Here is a 15,478-nt window from a genome sequence, read left to right on the forward strand (position 1 = left end):
CGTATAACTCATCCTATTATGACTTCTAAACATAAACAACACTGGAACATGCGAATTCCCACCCAATTTATATCAAGAACATTATAACACAAATTCCCAATCCATCCTAGGGCTCTAATCCCACCCGAATCATCAAAATCATATTTTATTTTTAACATCAAGAAATATCAAGAATCGTCAAGTATCATCACATCAATATCAAGAACCCGTTTTCAACATCAAGATCATCAAGATTATCAAAGATCACACATAAATCATCTCATCAATCATCAAGAATATACCACAATTAGCATAGAGGAATTAATCAAGACACAAACATATAGAAGGAGGCCAAGGAAGGAGATTATAGCGAAGAAAATAGGTTTTGTTGAGACATGGTTTACCTTTTAGGCTTAATTAATCATCTCTTGGCTATTAAGGTTCTTCCCTAAGATTTCCATCCGTTTTGATCTCCCTAGGCTTGGTGGTGGGGAGTCCCTTGGGAATTCTTGTGTGGTGATAATTATTGTGGTGTGACTTCTAGGTGCCTCCTATGTCCTTATATATATATATATATATATATATATATATATATATATATATATATATATATATATATATATATATATATATATATATATATATATATATTTGGGAGTCCTAATTAGGGTCTGAATGGTATGGGTTTACTAATTCTATTCCTTATAGGATTAAGGGCTTCTTTTAGGGATAAGGGTCCATGGTCCATGGTGGACCATATTAATTAATTAAAGAGAATCGTAATCATAATCTGAATAGTAAAGGTACACTTTCTTTATTTCTAATAGGCTTATGACTCTAGTTTAGGCAAGGGTCCATGATCTGCGGTGGACCACATTAATTAATTAAAGGGATTTATGATCAAATTAAATCCTTTTTAATTATTATTAATGGAATTAATTAAATAATTAATTCGGGATTAAGGGCCGTAACACGGGGTGTTATACTCTCGCCTAAGGGCTATCCATCAGGTTTCACGGACCTCGATCGGGCAACGCCCGGTTGGGAACCGACCAGGTTCTTCTAAGGAAGTCCGACCTGCGACCTGCACAAACAAGGATAAAATGACAAAGGCATGTCGGTCGGGGTATTCCCTACCAAGAGCCCCCCAACCCGGGCCTTTTTTACCGCCCCGGAAAAAACGGGACGGGATGAAGAAGTCCAAACGTCCGCCGCCAAACCGACCGGACAGCTGTCATTCCCCGCGCCACGTGTCGACCTCTGCCCGCCTCTGCAACCACAACGGTCGCCTCAGAGTCTGGAACGGTCGCGTCAAGCAAGTGGGCCGTTTCCCGCCCAAATGCTCTCCTATAAATAGGCCTTCAGGGAGTTCATTTGAACTTTTACCAACCTTCTTGAATCGGTCGGTGCAACCAGAGCGTCCCGAGCGAATACTTCAGCAAGTCAATCGAGCAATCAGCTTCCAACTTCACTCGGTAAGTTTTCTGCCCTTTAGCTCTTTTAAGTTCCTGCTTTATACTTTTTGTTATAGCCAACCGTAGGCCTTAGCTGACCACGACCCGGATATCCCGAGCCCTAACATAATCCCGACCGGCCTTTAGGTAGAATTAAATGTCAGATTCAGATAGCCAGAACGCCTCCGTTGCGGATTACGATGACGCGGTCGAGCAAATAAGCGACGAGGTAGACATCATGTCCTATTCGCCAGAGTTCGTTCAACGACCACAGAAAATCCCCGAGCGACCAAGGTCGTCTAGCTCGTAGGGAACATCGAGCTCGAGTGGATCGGGCAGCTCGAGTAGCATGAGCGGCCAGACGACGATGAGCGGACAAGGTTCCCCGTCGGGCGGCGCTCGAGAAACGCCGACCCGGATAATTGGGGATTATCCTCAGGCCGCACCTCAGGCGGATGATCAGGAGAACACACCGGAGCTGGTCGAGGAGGACCTGGCCGCACCGGCCGCACCAGCTGCGGATGGATTCGCGTTCCTGAAAAGGGAGAGCGTGGAACAACAAATGAGTAAACTAACAAAAGGGGAGGCGGCCAAGATCGCTGCAAGGCTCAACGGTCGTGTAGAATTCAACACGAGCTGTCGGCTCGGGAACATTATTGACCGCCATCAGGGAAAATGGATCGTGATGCACTTTGACTCCCTGATGGCCCCGATCGTTTTCCCCTTCCCGGCCCTCCTGACGGCGTTCTTGGGTTACTACCAGGTTGTCCCGGCCTAAATCTGCCCCAACGCCCACAGGATCCTCGCCTGTTTTCCTCAGATCTGCGCCCGGCACGAAGTGGCTTGCTCAATGGAGCTTTTCAATTTCATCTATCAAGTGAAGGTTCTCCCAGCCAAGTATGGGGGCGGGTTTTTGATGATTCAGTCCCGGGCAGATTTATGCTCGATCGAAAGTCTGCTCGGGAACAACCGGGGTTGGAAAAATAGGATTTTCTCGGTCAAATATGACCCCTGGATCCTCCCGGTCGAGAGGGTGTGGAGCACTCATTATAGAAAACAAGTAACGCCGGTCGGGACTAAAGCTCTCCGGGACGCCGTTGCCAAGATCTTGAGCGAGATCCATGAATACAAAATCTTCTGCACGACCGAGCGCTTAGAGGAAGCCCGACTGCCACTGCCGCAATACGACTCGACGGAGAAATATTTTCCCAAGCCGACAGAGGTGACAATCGCAAGGGCAGCTGCTCAGGTCAAGCCAACAGACCGTCTAACACTAACTAATCATCCCCGACCCTAACTTCCCGATAGCTTCATATTCTCGATCTAACTATCTTCTTATTTGTTTGTAGAAATGGCAGGTTTTGATGAAGACGAAGCGCCTCAAGCCCCCATAGCCAAGATCGTGCTTGGGAAAAGGAAACCCAAGGCCAAGCCGGCCGGGGAGAAACAAATCCCAACCGCCCGGCCGGTAGGCGCATCAACAACCGTCACCATAGCCGAAGGCTATGTGGTCGACGCTTCGGACGTCCTTGTCACTCGGGTGACTGCCCCCAAGGGCAAGGAAAAGGCGTCCGAGAAAGGGGCGGAGGAGACCGGCACGCTGAAGCGCCGAAGAAACCAGCGGAGCCCGAGCCCCCCGTTCGGGTCTATCAAGGGCGATTCGTCTATCCTCGCACGGATCGGTAATGCCGGGCCGGTCAAGGAGGATATGACTAAGCTCACCACGACCCAGGTGGCCGAGAAGATTGGCCACGACCTGGCTGAGGTAAGAACTTTCTGTCCTCTTGTCTTCATACAAGTGACTTCAATCGGTTAATCCCGATCATCTTTTGCTTTGCAGATCTCCCGAGCGACCCAGCTCCTCCAACGTCCGGCATTGCTGGCCAATGAGGCCGATGCCCTGAAGAAGGTCGCCGACCGGCGGTTGCAAGAAGTCAAAGACCTCCAGGCGAAGCTAAAGAAAGTCGAGGAGGATCTAAAGAAGAGCAAGGAAGATCGAGACCTTTCTGAGAAGGTCGCCCAATAGGCTGTCGGTGAGGTGGCCGAGCTAAAGGCCCGACTGAACAACACGGGCGAGCTGGCCCAGTTCCTTTTCCGGGACCTAGAATCGGGGACCCAATCCCTCCGGGAGATCCGGAAAACCAAAGTCGGGGAGGAACTGATCTGGACGTTCGGTCGGTGGGCATTCAAAACCGGCCAGAGGAAGATGTAGGAGAAGACCCAGAAAATCATGGAGCAAGCGCTGGAAGGAGATGATCTCCAACTGGTCTTGACCACGCTCCCTCAGGAAATTCCCGACCCCGGCGTAGCCCCTTTTAGCCCCGAAGACGAAGTCGCCGAGCCAAGCAGTGCTGCGAAGAAGTAGATAGGTTTTGTTTTCTTCTTCGTTTTGATGTAAGTGAACGCAATCGGGAGCCCGGTCCTGCTTTGTACCGAGCGCCTTTTTAAATTTTAATGGAATTGGTCTATTTAGATGCATTTTTATTTTTCTTCTTTATGCTGGCCGCTCATTACCCGACCATTTGGCCTGATGGCCTGGTCATGTGCTTCTCTACCAAATGGCCTTTGTGGCCTTGTCGAAAATTCGAAAAAGATTTTGGCCTTTTGCTCAGGGCATTCCCGATCGCTTGGCCTTGCACTTCCTTCATCCTAGCCCCCACATTGTTGTGCACACGAGGCACGAGTGAGTGCCACAATGGAAAAGAAGATGGACGGATCGGGGAATTCTGCTGTAACTCTGGCTTCCCCAATCGGTGGCGTGACCCAAGTGTCCGCCGAAGATGAGTGTATTGATCGGTCGATTGAGTTGCCCGACTGATGGCTATTAGAGCCAATGCATAGATGGCTATTAGAGCCAAATTTGTACCCCTATCGGTCGGAACCGAGGGATAGGAGATGGATCGTAGAGCCCCTCTTCGTTGCTGATGTTGAGTATTGATCGGGCGTATCACGAGCAAGAACAAGGGTTGTTAGAAAAGGTTGATCGGGCCGCCGTATGCAAACGGTCAAGCAATCACCGATCGTATATACATTAAACTTTCCCGTTCGCAGACGGTTAAAAATATTTACAACTTAGATGTTCTGAATGATGAACGGTGCCCACTCGCAGGTCGAGCCCCCACTTCGTCAATAAATACAAAAAACGGCTAATGATAGTGTTAAAGGACGGGTGCTCGTCAAACCATAGCTTACTTGCACGGGTCCCCACGGATGGCGCCAAAATGATAGTGTTAATTCCCACGTAAGCGGAATATAAAATGAGACAAGACCAATTAAAGCAAATAAACTCTTTACTAATCAAGTGAAAGACCTAAATACAATCTAGAGTGGCTATTTCGAGGGCCGACTGACTGCGGTCGGGATGCTTTGAGAATTGCCTATCGATCGTCCAAAAGTCCCTCACATTGTTGCCACCGCGGGTATTTATAGCCGCTGGGCCAGAGACACAATTCCGGCCGTTCGGCATGTCACCCACGTAGCAACCACGTGCCCTCCTCCCTGAAGCCTTGCCTGTCAACGCGTAACGCTTCCACGCGTCTCTTCTTGACTCTCTCGCCTAAGGGCTATCCATCGGGTTTCACGGACCTCGGTCGGGCAACGCCCGGTTGGGAACCGACCGGGTTCTTCTAAGGAAGTCCGACCTGCGACCTGCATAAACAAGGATAAAAGGACAAAGGCATGTCGGTCGGGGTATTCCCTACCAGGCTTAGTTAATTTCCATTAAAGTGTAATGATGTTATTGGGTGAATATGGAACGCTATCGTCCCGAGTTTATTCAATAACAGATGTTGGTTTGAATACTTGGTTTGAATCAATTAATTCAAGAAGATCAAATGCTAGTTATGACTATCCTAATTAGTCTTTGGCTAAGTATTTGAATCTGAACTTTACTTGTAAGAGCCAATGATCTAAGTCACATCTTTAACGTTCATTCTTCCTTGAATCAGAATTCAACATCTCTGAACTCGTTATTAATTATTGTCTATTTTATTTATTCTTCTCAAATCCCCCAATTTTCCCTACTTTGAGTCATTTTATTTTAATTAAATAAACGAAACTCATTAGTTCTCTTGGGATTCGACCTGGTCTTGCAACTACTACAAATTAGTGGAGTGAGCAAGTATTAAATTTGTAGGGTTTCGACAACCCTGCCAGGGAGCCGGGAGGTGAGTTGGTCACGGACGAGAGTGGTATTGGGAGGCTAGTCGTGGACTATTTTACGCAATTGTTTACGAGTTGTGAGGGAGGAATAAGGCAGGTTGTGGACTGTGTACAAGCAAAAATTTCCACCGAGCAAAATAAAATCTTAGAGAGGCTGGTTATGCCTGAGGAGGTTCTGGAAGCTGTGTTCTCTATGCATCCGGAAAAATCACCGGGCCCCGATGGTTTGTCCCCGGCCTTTTTCCAGCTGCATTGGGATATCCTGGGAGATGAGGTATATCTTTTCTGCCAAAATTTCCTTGACTCGAGTCAGTTACCTGCTTTAATAAATGAAACCCACATTGTCTTGATTCCAAAAACAAAACACCCTGAGTTGATGTCTGATTTTTGCCCCATATCTCTTTGTAACGTGCTTTATCGTATCCTAGCAAAAGTCTTGGCTAATAGGTTTCGGGGGGTGCTTGATTCTATTATATCACATGCTCAAAGTGCTTTCATTTCGGGTGGTTCAATTATTGACAATGTTCTAATTGCGTTTGAGTCTACTCATGCCTTAACTCGAAACAAGGGTAGTAGAGGTGGCTATTGTGCTTTAAAGGTTGACATGAGTAAGGCTTTTGATCGAGTCGAATGGGGTTTCCTAGGACAAGTTTTAAAAAAACTGGGCTTTGGTGACCGTTGGATTGGCTGGATGAAGGAGTGTGTTTCTACTGTCCGCTATAACGTTTTGAATGATGGGAGGGAATGGGGTCAATTTTTCCTGAGCGAGGGCTAAGGCAAGGGGATCCTTTATCCCCGTGTCTCTTTATTATAGTGGCTGAGAGTTTCAGTGCCATGTTGAGAGATTTGGAGGTGGAAGGGGTGTTTCATGGGATCTGTGTAGCGCGACACGCGCCGTCTATCTCTCATCTTTTTTTCGCGGATGAATGTTTGTTCTTCTTTCGGGCAAACAGTTTTGAAGCGAGGTTCTTAAGAGATACTTTAGAGGAGAACGGGGGTGCAAGTGGTCAACATGTTAATTTTACAAAGACATCAATTATTTTTGGAAATAACGTGCACAGGGAGGATAAGGAGGCTGTCTGTGAGACCCTGGGAATCCATGAACAGCAGGGCCGAGGGAGATATTTGGGGTTGTCGGGGTTTGTAGGGAGACGGAAGAAGGAGATTTTAGGGTTCATTAAGGAGAAAGTTCGGGCTAGAATCACGCATTGGGGGAACCATTTTTTGTCCCGGGCTGGGCGCGAAGTCCTTCTTAAAACTGTCCTTCAAAGCATCCCAAACTATGCGATGAATGTTTTCTTATTACCTAAGGGGATTAGTGAGGACATTGAGCGGCTAATGAACTCCTTTTGGTGGAGTTGTGAAGGGAAAGGGGGTAAGGGGATTCGGTGGAGTACTTGGGGTTCCCTATGCAAACCAAAGAAGTATAGGGGAATGGGATTTAGAAGAGTGAGGGAGATGAATCTAGCTATGTTGGGTAAGCAAGGATGGAAGTTTTTAACTAACCCGGAGGCGCTAGTCACACGGGTGTTTAAGGCTCGCTACTTTCCAAAGTGTTCCTTCTTAGAAGCAGGTGTGGGCTCTAATCCGTCCTTTGTATGGTCTAGTATTAGGGAATCCCAGGGGTTGTTGAAAGAGGGTGCACGATGGAGGATAGGAGATGGTGGTACGGTAAGAGTATGGGGTGACCCTTGGCTTCCAGATTCTGATAACCCTTATGTTGTGACTGAGGAATAGCATTACTTACATGCCCCTTTGGTTCGGTCCCTCTTCTGTGTAGACAGAAACCAATGGGACAGTGATCTGCTGCGTGATATTTTTGAACCAAGAGACGTTAACCTGATTCAAAATCTGCCATTACCTAATGAACCTATGCCTGACGTGCTGTATTGGGGAGGGGAAGACAATGGGCTATACTTGGTTAAAAGTGCTTATAAGTTGGTCTTTGGTAACTTGGAACAGCATTACAAGTTGGCATGGACTGCTGTTTGGAACCTACATCTACCCCTGAAGATAAAATGTTTTTTTGGGCCATGTGTGCTTTGAAGTTGCCGACTAAGGATGCATTGCTCGTTAAACAGGTAGCTTGCGATTTGATGTGCCCGTTATGTGGAGATGAACCTGAAACATTGATCCACCTGTTCGCAGATTTTAGCTTTGCCCATTCGTGTTGGCAGGAGATTCAAACGGGGTGGCCTATGGAATCAGCAAGTTCAATCGGGTTGTGGGTTGATGAAGTGTGGTCAGAATTACCTTCTAATATGGTGGAAAAGGTGGTGACTATTTGCTGGGCAATTTGGGAGAACCGCAACTCAATGATTTGGAACAATCAATGCATGGATTCTAGAACGATGGTACGTGTAGCTTTGGCCTATGTACATGATTGGAAAACTGCTCAACCCCATCATCCTGCCGTGATGAATGCGCTGCATACTCCATCCCCGGTAACGTCTTGGAGGCCTCCCCCACTAGGTTACTATAAACTTAACATCGATGTGGCTATGGATTTTGATGCACATAGAATGGACTTCGGCTGGTTGCTCCGTGACGCTGCAGGCGTGGTGATGGGAGCAGCTATCTCTATGATCAAGGGAACCTACTCTGTCAAGGAGGCGGAGGCCATTGGTGCCTGTGAAGCTTTGAGTTGGATTAAAAAGAACGGGTGGTCTCGGGTAGTGTTTGAAACTGATGCACAAGTGGTGAAAATGGCTGTGTTCACAGGTGAGCATTGCACACCTTTTGGAGCTATTATAAATGACATTCGTATGCAGCTGAAACAACTTCCATTAGTTAATTTTGTTTTTGCAAAACGTGAGGCAAATGTTCCGTCTCACAATTTAGCAAAGTATGCTTTAAGTAATTCTGGGGAGGGAGTTCTGGAATTTTTTTGACTATATTCCCCTATTCATTTCCTCCTCTGTATTGGATGACTATTTTGGTTTATATTAAATATATCGTTGCTTTGGTTTTTCAAAAAAAAAACAATGGTTTCAGGACTGTAATGTTGTTGTTGTGATGGGGCAGTGCAATGAATTGAAGACAGATTCAAGGCAGATTCCTAGAACTATAGGACTTAGAATGTATCTAGATGTATATAGATAGCATATAATCTTTGACAGATTTTATTTATCTCACTAAAAAAAATTCTCACTCATAAGTCAACTAATGTGAGTTAGAATGTATCTAGATGTATGTATCTCACATTCTATCTAATTAACTGATAAATATGAAACATATATAACTCAAAAGCTAAAGACAACTGTATCAAAAACTTAACAATCTTCAAAAACAAAATAGGAATCAACTTGGGTAAAAAAAATTTAGAAAATTGGAATCAACTTGATTTCAAAAATCTGAATCCACTTGATTGCAAAAAGTAGAAGATTTGAAGAATAATAAATCAAAGTAGGCATCACAAACTTAAACATCTTAAGAATCCATAGTAGGCATCAATTTAGGTACTTACTACTTTTAAAAAAATGTTACAGTTTATAGTTAGATTAAACTTTAAGCCAAAATATTAGGTTACAGCCACTATCGAATAAATCAAAGTAGAAGATTTGAAGCTTAATAAATCAAAGTAGGCATCAGAAACTTATGAAACTTAAGAATCAACAGTAGGCATCAACTTTTGTAAAATATACTTTAAAAAAACAGTTTCAAGTTAGATTAAATGTTAAGTGAATATATTTTGTTACATTCATTATCAGTTCAAAAAGAATTTCACTTTTTGAATTAATGTGTTGGATTCTAATCCTTTATACTTCAAAAATTAATTTTTAATCATCAAAGTTTAGAAATAGGGCTACAGATTAGATCATAATCTGAACCTGCTTTGAACTTTATAATCAAAGCAGGCATCACAAAATCAACCCATAACTTCAAAATTAATGGGCTATGTAGCAACTAATAGATGTACTAATAGTTAATAAAAATTGAGAAAATTGGGCATCAGAATTATGTTTAATCATTTGCCATATTTTGGGAACAAGAGATAAAACTGTTGAGTTACACTGACACAATGATGAAGAAACTAACCAAGTCCACCATTACAAACATTTTTTTTTTTTTAATTACAAGCATATTAATCCTACTACAATTCAAAATGTTTTGACACCAAGTGGAACTCATACTATTCTGATCAAACAAATACAAACACTCTAAAAAATCAAATACTGTTGCACATCAAGTTCAAAATCAAGCTGGAATACTATGAAGAAACTAACCAAGTCCACCATTATAGGCAACAAAAGAAAGCAAAATGCAGTAAATAAAAGTTAGTTGGAAACTAATATCTGTGTAACGTTTGTAGCTTGCTTATGTATCATTCTCTTATCTGCTTTCACAAACGATTCACCCAGCTCCTCCTCGCACAAAACAAAAAAAAAAAATTGTATTAGCGATTGCAAATAGGAAAAATTCTGCAGGTAAATACAATTAACCCTAAGTCAGAAATAGAGAATATGTGGTTTTTAGCAGAAAGCAAAATTTTGAATCTAATCTAATAAATCTGTATAATAGCTATACGGTTATGGTTTTTAAACCATTCAAAGAACAGCTGAAAAGCCATATAAATAAAATTGCCCAAAATTGGAACATAGATTTCAAACAAAATTTTACAAAAAAAAAAAAAACACTAATTAAAACAAAGAATTGGGGCCTAAATTGACGAAATAAGATCGAATAATTAAAGGATCTAAAATGTTGAACACATTACAATAAGAATCAACACTGTTATCATAATGTATTTACCTTTATCAAATTTGTCTTAGATTTTGAGATTTTTGGAGAGGAGCTTTTCGACTTCATGATTGCTCTGCATGTACACCGTCAAATCTTTGGAGTGGCTTTCAACTCTTATTTTCCCACCTTCACTCTCAGGTGTACATAGACCTGTAGATAAAGAGTTAGGGTTTTTATTTAATTAAAGTTAGGGTATTTATTTAATTAAGTAAATTAAGTAAAGAGTAATTGAAACTTACCAGGTGATGTAGACAGCCTATGTATAGCCATGGATGTTGAGTTTTCTCTTTCGATTCAACATAGGTCGAAGACGGTACGAATGGCTGCAATAATTGGTTTACGATGATTATTGTAGCTAATTAGGTGCGGATTGGAGTTAAATTTGGTGTTAGAAATTACAGAGTGAAGTGGGCGTTTGGTTTTTGATGGCTTCGTCTCCATTTCTGTGTACGGAGTAGTCGTCTATGGCTTTGCGAGGAAGACGACCACGAAGGGCAGAAATGGGGAAGAAGACTGGGTTGAACCAGTGGATTATGGAGTGAGGTGCTCTTTTGGTTTTCTATGGCTTCGTCTCCATTTCTGGACTGTGGATGGATTGTCGGTTTAGGGAAGAAGACGAAGCGCAGAAATGGGGATGAAATGGGTTAGCGCATAAATGGGGAAGATATTAACATTAATTTAATATTTATATTAATAATAATAATATTGTTATTATTATTATTAAGACATTTCAGTTAGTATTTTTTGTATTATTATTATTATTATTATTATTATTATTATTATTATTATTATTATTATTATTATCATTATTATAAACATTATAATTATAATTATAATTATAATTATACTGATAATATATTATTATATTACATAAATACAATTATATTATATTAATAGTAAATCACATTTTTAATGATAATATTTTTTTGTATGTAGTTAGATGTACTAATTATATAAATTAGTTCAATAAATAGTTGGTAAAAGTATAAATGCTTTGATAAATAAATTAGTATAATATTTTTAATATATATTGAAAAATAAAATTGCATAATACTTGATATTAAATATATGTATATAATATTATAATATTATAAATATATGTACAAGTTTTATATCAACAACTAATCAATAATTTGTAAATTTATAATACTTCTATGAACTGATATGGTAATTGCGTATTAATTGCTTTGAATTTAGATGTCGATTCTTTTAAAAAATTATTAAACATATATAAAATTACATTTTTAACATATAAATTTCAATTTTTTTTAAAAAGATATTTTGTTCCATATAAAATTTAACAATAATATTATTAATAAGTAGTTTGTGCATCACGCATGTATCATTCTAGGGTTTAGAGACGAAGCAACATACGGGAGTGGAGATAGCTGCGCATCTTGGAGCGAAAAATGATGAAGGCAAAGCATTTTGCGCTGAGATTGGAATCCATGCCGGAAAGTTGAGCCTCGCTGTTCAGAGCTTGGGAGGTGACGAAGAAGCCGATCATGAAGAAGTGGTGGGTGTGCCAGAAGCTGTTGAAGCTGAAGAAAGCGACTCGGAGAGTGAAGAAAACCAACGAAGAAGGGAAGCTCGCACCAAGAGGGAGCACGACCCCACATCGCATGAAGAGCGTGTTGTTGCTTTGCTTCGTCAGCAGAACCGCATGTTAGAGGAGGGCTTTGCTTTCATGAGGACTCAGTTTGTTGCTGTGCATCATCGGTTGGATCAGATTGAAGCCAGCTCGAGTTGTAGAGGAGAAGACGAGGAAGAGTCCGAGGAGTCGGAGAGCGAGTCTTTCTAGTAGTCGTGGTTTCCTTGTTTGCCTTCTTCCTTGTAGTTGCTTTTCTTTGGGCGTTGACGCCGTTGTTTGGTTGCTTGTGTTGCTTTTGTGCTTGTTTTGTTTGTAGCCTTGTAGCTTAGTTAGCTTAGTAGTGGTAGTAGTGTTTCGTATTGGTTGTCTTGCTCTTAGTGTTGGGTAGAAGTAGATGTGGGTGTTGAGAATACAGTTTGTGATGCTCAATCTACTCCTTGGTTTTGTTCTTGACAATTCTTGAATTGGTATGCCTTTCTTTTTGTTTAAAATCCTTGTGGAACCTTTTGAGTTTGACCAAAGGATCCATTCTTGAACCTCTTGTCACAATGTTGTTTCCTATCACCGTTTGTTTCTAATTCGTCGTACCCAAACTTCGGGGACGAAGCTTCTTTGAATGGGGAGAGGATGTGACACCCCAAAAATCCACATTCAATCCATGGATTAATTGAGTAATTAATCCTATTTTATTTGAGGAATTAATTCCTAAAATCCTGATTTTTAATACTCAAGGACTAGTATTTGACTAGTCAATCTTTAAGTTGTGTTGTACCTTGAGCTTTGAGGGGAGTTCCCTTGTTCCTTACACTTTCTAAAGCTTAGTAAGGCTATTTTTGACTTTTCACCAAGAGTTAGTATTGTAACCTAACCTAGAAGACTTCTTCATTTCATTCCTTACAATTCATAGAAAATTTCTCTATCTTCTCTCTAGAAAAGAGGTGTAGCTTATTCTCCAAGCTAAGTTGAGCCTTGTCAAGATTTCAAGTTTTGCTTCCAAGATTCAACCTTTCACCTATTTGGGCATCTAGGAGGGTAAGATCTAAGTTTATCTTGTCTTTTTGGTTCCATCTTAGTTGTCTTTTTCTTAAAGATAGGATCTTTATGATCTTTTGGTTTGATCTTGAAGTGGGTTTGGAAGTAAGCCTTGTAAGAAGCTTGTTGAGGGTAAAGTGAAGTCTTTTGGTCTACAAGAGGTAACCCATGCTCTACTAAAACCTATTTTGCTTACCTATATGTGATTTCTTGGATTCTACTTGTGTTTTGCTATGAAATGTGAGAGTTTATGCATTTGTCTTGTGATATTGCATATCTAGAGCTTGTGTTTAGGGTTCCTTTGTGCCATTGCTTGGCATTTTCCATGGTTCAAGTCATTTTGTTGTTTTGGGTGAGATTTAGCATGTTTTGGACTTGAATTTGTGTTTGGAGAAGAAAATCCTCGAAGGGATTTGTTGTGGAACAGGAGTGTTCCCGCGGACGGAACGGCGGGCGGGGCACCACCCGCCGGCTTCCCCGCGGGTACATAGCCTTGTGGGAAAGTGTTCCCGCGGGCGGAACCACGGGTGGGGCACTACCCGTGGGTCCACCCGCGGGTACATGGTTGTTGTTGTGAAGGGATTTGTTCCCCGTGATTCGTTTGACTCAGTATTTGGTCTTTTGACTTCCCGATGTTCTTTGGTGGAACTTTTTGAGTGTCTTCTTGATGTTTCGTATGTCTAGAACTATATCGTAGGTATCCATGCAGGACTTTGGTGTCTTGAATCGTGCTAAGTGTTCAACATTGTGTTTCATTGGACCGTGAGGTGTCTTGTGTGTTCCTCGGAACTATCTTGAGTTTCCCCGTTGATAAGCATGCTAGTTTGTTGTCTTAATACTAGCGTGTGTGTGGTTCGTACCTTCCGTTTGGTTGATGATAACTTGCGTTATTCATCGTTGTTGTTGTTGGGCTGTGACCCGTTCCTTGATCGAGTATGTTTCATACCTTCGTTGTGATCCGTTGTTTGACTCTTGTTGAGTTGTGGTGCGTGTGTGGCTTTACCTGGATTGCACGATTAGTGGTATGGGACACTAGTCACCAAGGTATTGCAGCGGTCCTCTTGGTGGCCGTGGCGTGATTATGGAGCTGCGGCCTTTGTGTAAGGTTCACGTTTTTGGGGGATAACAGGTGTTATCCAGAGATGTGTGCCATGTGTGTGATAGTGCCGCGGGTACTATGAATTGGTGGTCTTGTTGGAGGCTTGTTGGTGGAGGAATGACGATTCCCGAGGGGATAAGGTTGGACTAAGAAGTACAGGGGTCCTGGAGGTAAAGGTTGGAACTAGATATAAGGTTGGGGGTAGCCATAAGGTTGGAACCGGGCATATGGAAGGCATATCAACTCGTGGCGGGTGATGTCACGAGGGCTTGTGTAGCCGTGGTTGTGTGTTCTCTCTTGTGACGTGTGTAGTCACAAAGGCATGTGTTGCCGGTTGTCGTGTCTTTATTCTTGTGGTGTCGTTATCCGTTGTGGTCTTGGGATGTGTTCCCGTGGTGTTTGTTGATGAGTGTTGAGTCTTGAGTTGGTGTTTACTCCTGGTTTTACACTTATATATACGTATTCCGTTTCAAAATGATTTTTGTATATATCCTACCTATGTATGATACTTAACAGGTATTGGTGGGTTACCAGCATTATCGCTGACCGGGCGTCGTCCCAATGTTTATCTTTATATCTTTCAGGTGATGTCTAGACGAGCGCGATGTTTAGAAGCTGGTAGTCTAGTACCTTTACCTTTGTTTTGTGGCCTGTGTGCCGTTGTAGTGTTAGATTGTTACTTTTTGGGATAGATGTACACACTTGCAGATTGTTCGCCGTAGCGTTTACCTGGTTTGGTAGACGTGGCATAACACCCCGTTCGGATTTCTTTTATCCAGTTTTCATTTTATCTTCCGCTGTGCTAGTTTTGTGGTTGATCTGCAGGTGTTAAGGCCTTTTTATATAGGTCGTTTTTGGGGGGTGTTACAGTTGGTATCAGAGCCTAGGTTTTGAGCCTAGGAAGAGTTAAGTCTAGACTTTCTAAGTGGTTAAGTGTGTTTTGAGATCTCTAAGCGACCTTAAGAAGCTAAGTGCTAGGCTTAGGACGCTAGGTTGCGCGATGAGCTGTGTGTTGTTTTCTGTTCTTTGTTTGTTGCTTCTCTTATCGTGTTGTTGTTGTAGAAGTGAGATGCCTCCTCGTCCTCGCGCACGCACCCCGGAGACCCCGACCAACGAGCAGCTAGCTCAGAACCTTCATCAGCTGACTCAGACCATGCAGACGCTCAGTGAAGCTCTGTTGAACAACAATCACGCTGTGCCGCCTCCTCCTCCTGCTGGGCACCGTGACGTAGGACGTTTAGTGTCGGGACATCGGCCGCCAACCTTCGCTGGCGAGGAAGACCCTGTAGTCCTAGAAGAGTGGCTATGGGTGTTTGATAAGATCTTCATCGTTGTGGGCTGCCCCGAAGAAAGGAGAGTAGAACTGGCAACATTCTACTTCTGCCAAGAAGCGGACTTGTGGTGGGTCCACGAAGGCCC

The 15,478-nt window shown here is 42.6% G+C and overlaps 1 long non-coding RNA gene across 1 annotated transcript; it reads right to left on the reverse strand.

The window, feature by feature from the left end:
- Positions 1 to 9,551: 9,551 nt before the first annotated feature.
- Positions 9,552 to 10,975, reverse strand: LOC109147532. Its single transcript, XR_002048671.1, has 2 exons — positions 10,577 to 10,975; positions 9,552 to 10,487 (listed from the first exon to the last, which is right to left on the reverse strand). It is a non-coding gene; the product is annotated as an uncharacterized LOC109147532 (long non-coding RNA).
- Positions 10,976 to 15,478: the final 4,503 nt, after the last annotated feature.

This window comes from Ipomoea nil, unplaced genomic scaffold (genome assembly GCF_001879475.1).
Source record: "Ipomoea nil cultivar Tokyo-kokei standard unplaced genomic scaffold, Asagao_1.1 scaffold2014, whole genome shotgun sequence".
NCBI lineage: Eukaryota > Viridiplantae > Streptophyta > Magnoliopsida > Solanales > Convolvulaceae > Ipomoea > Ipomoea nil.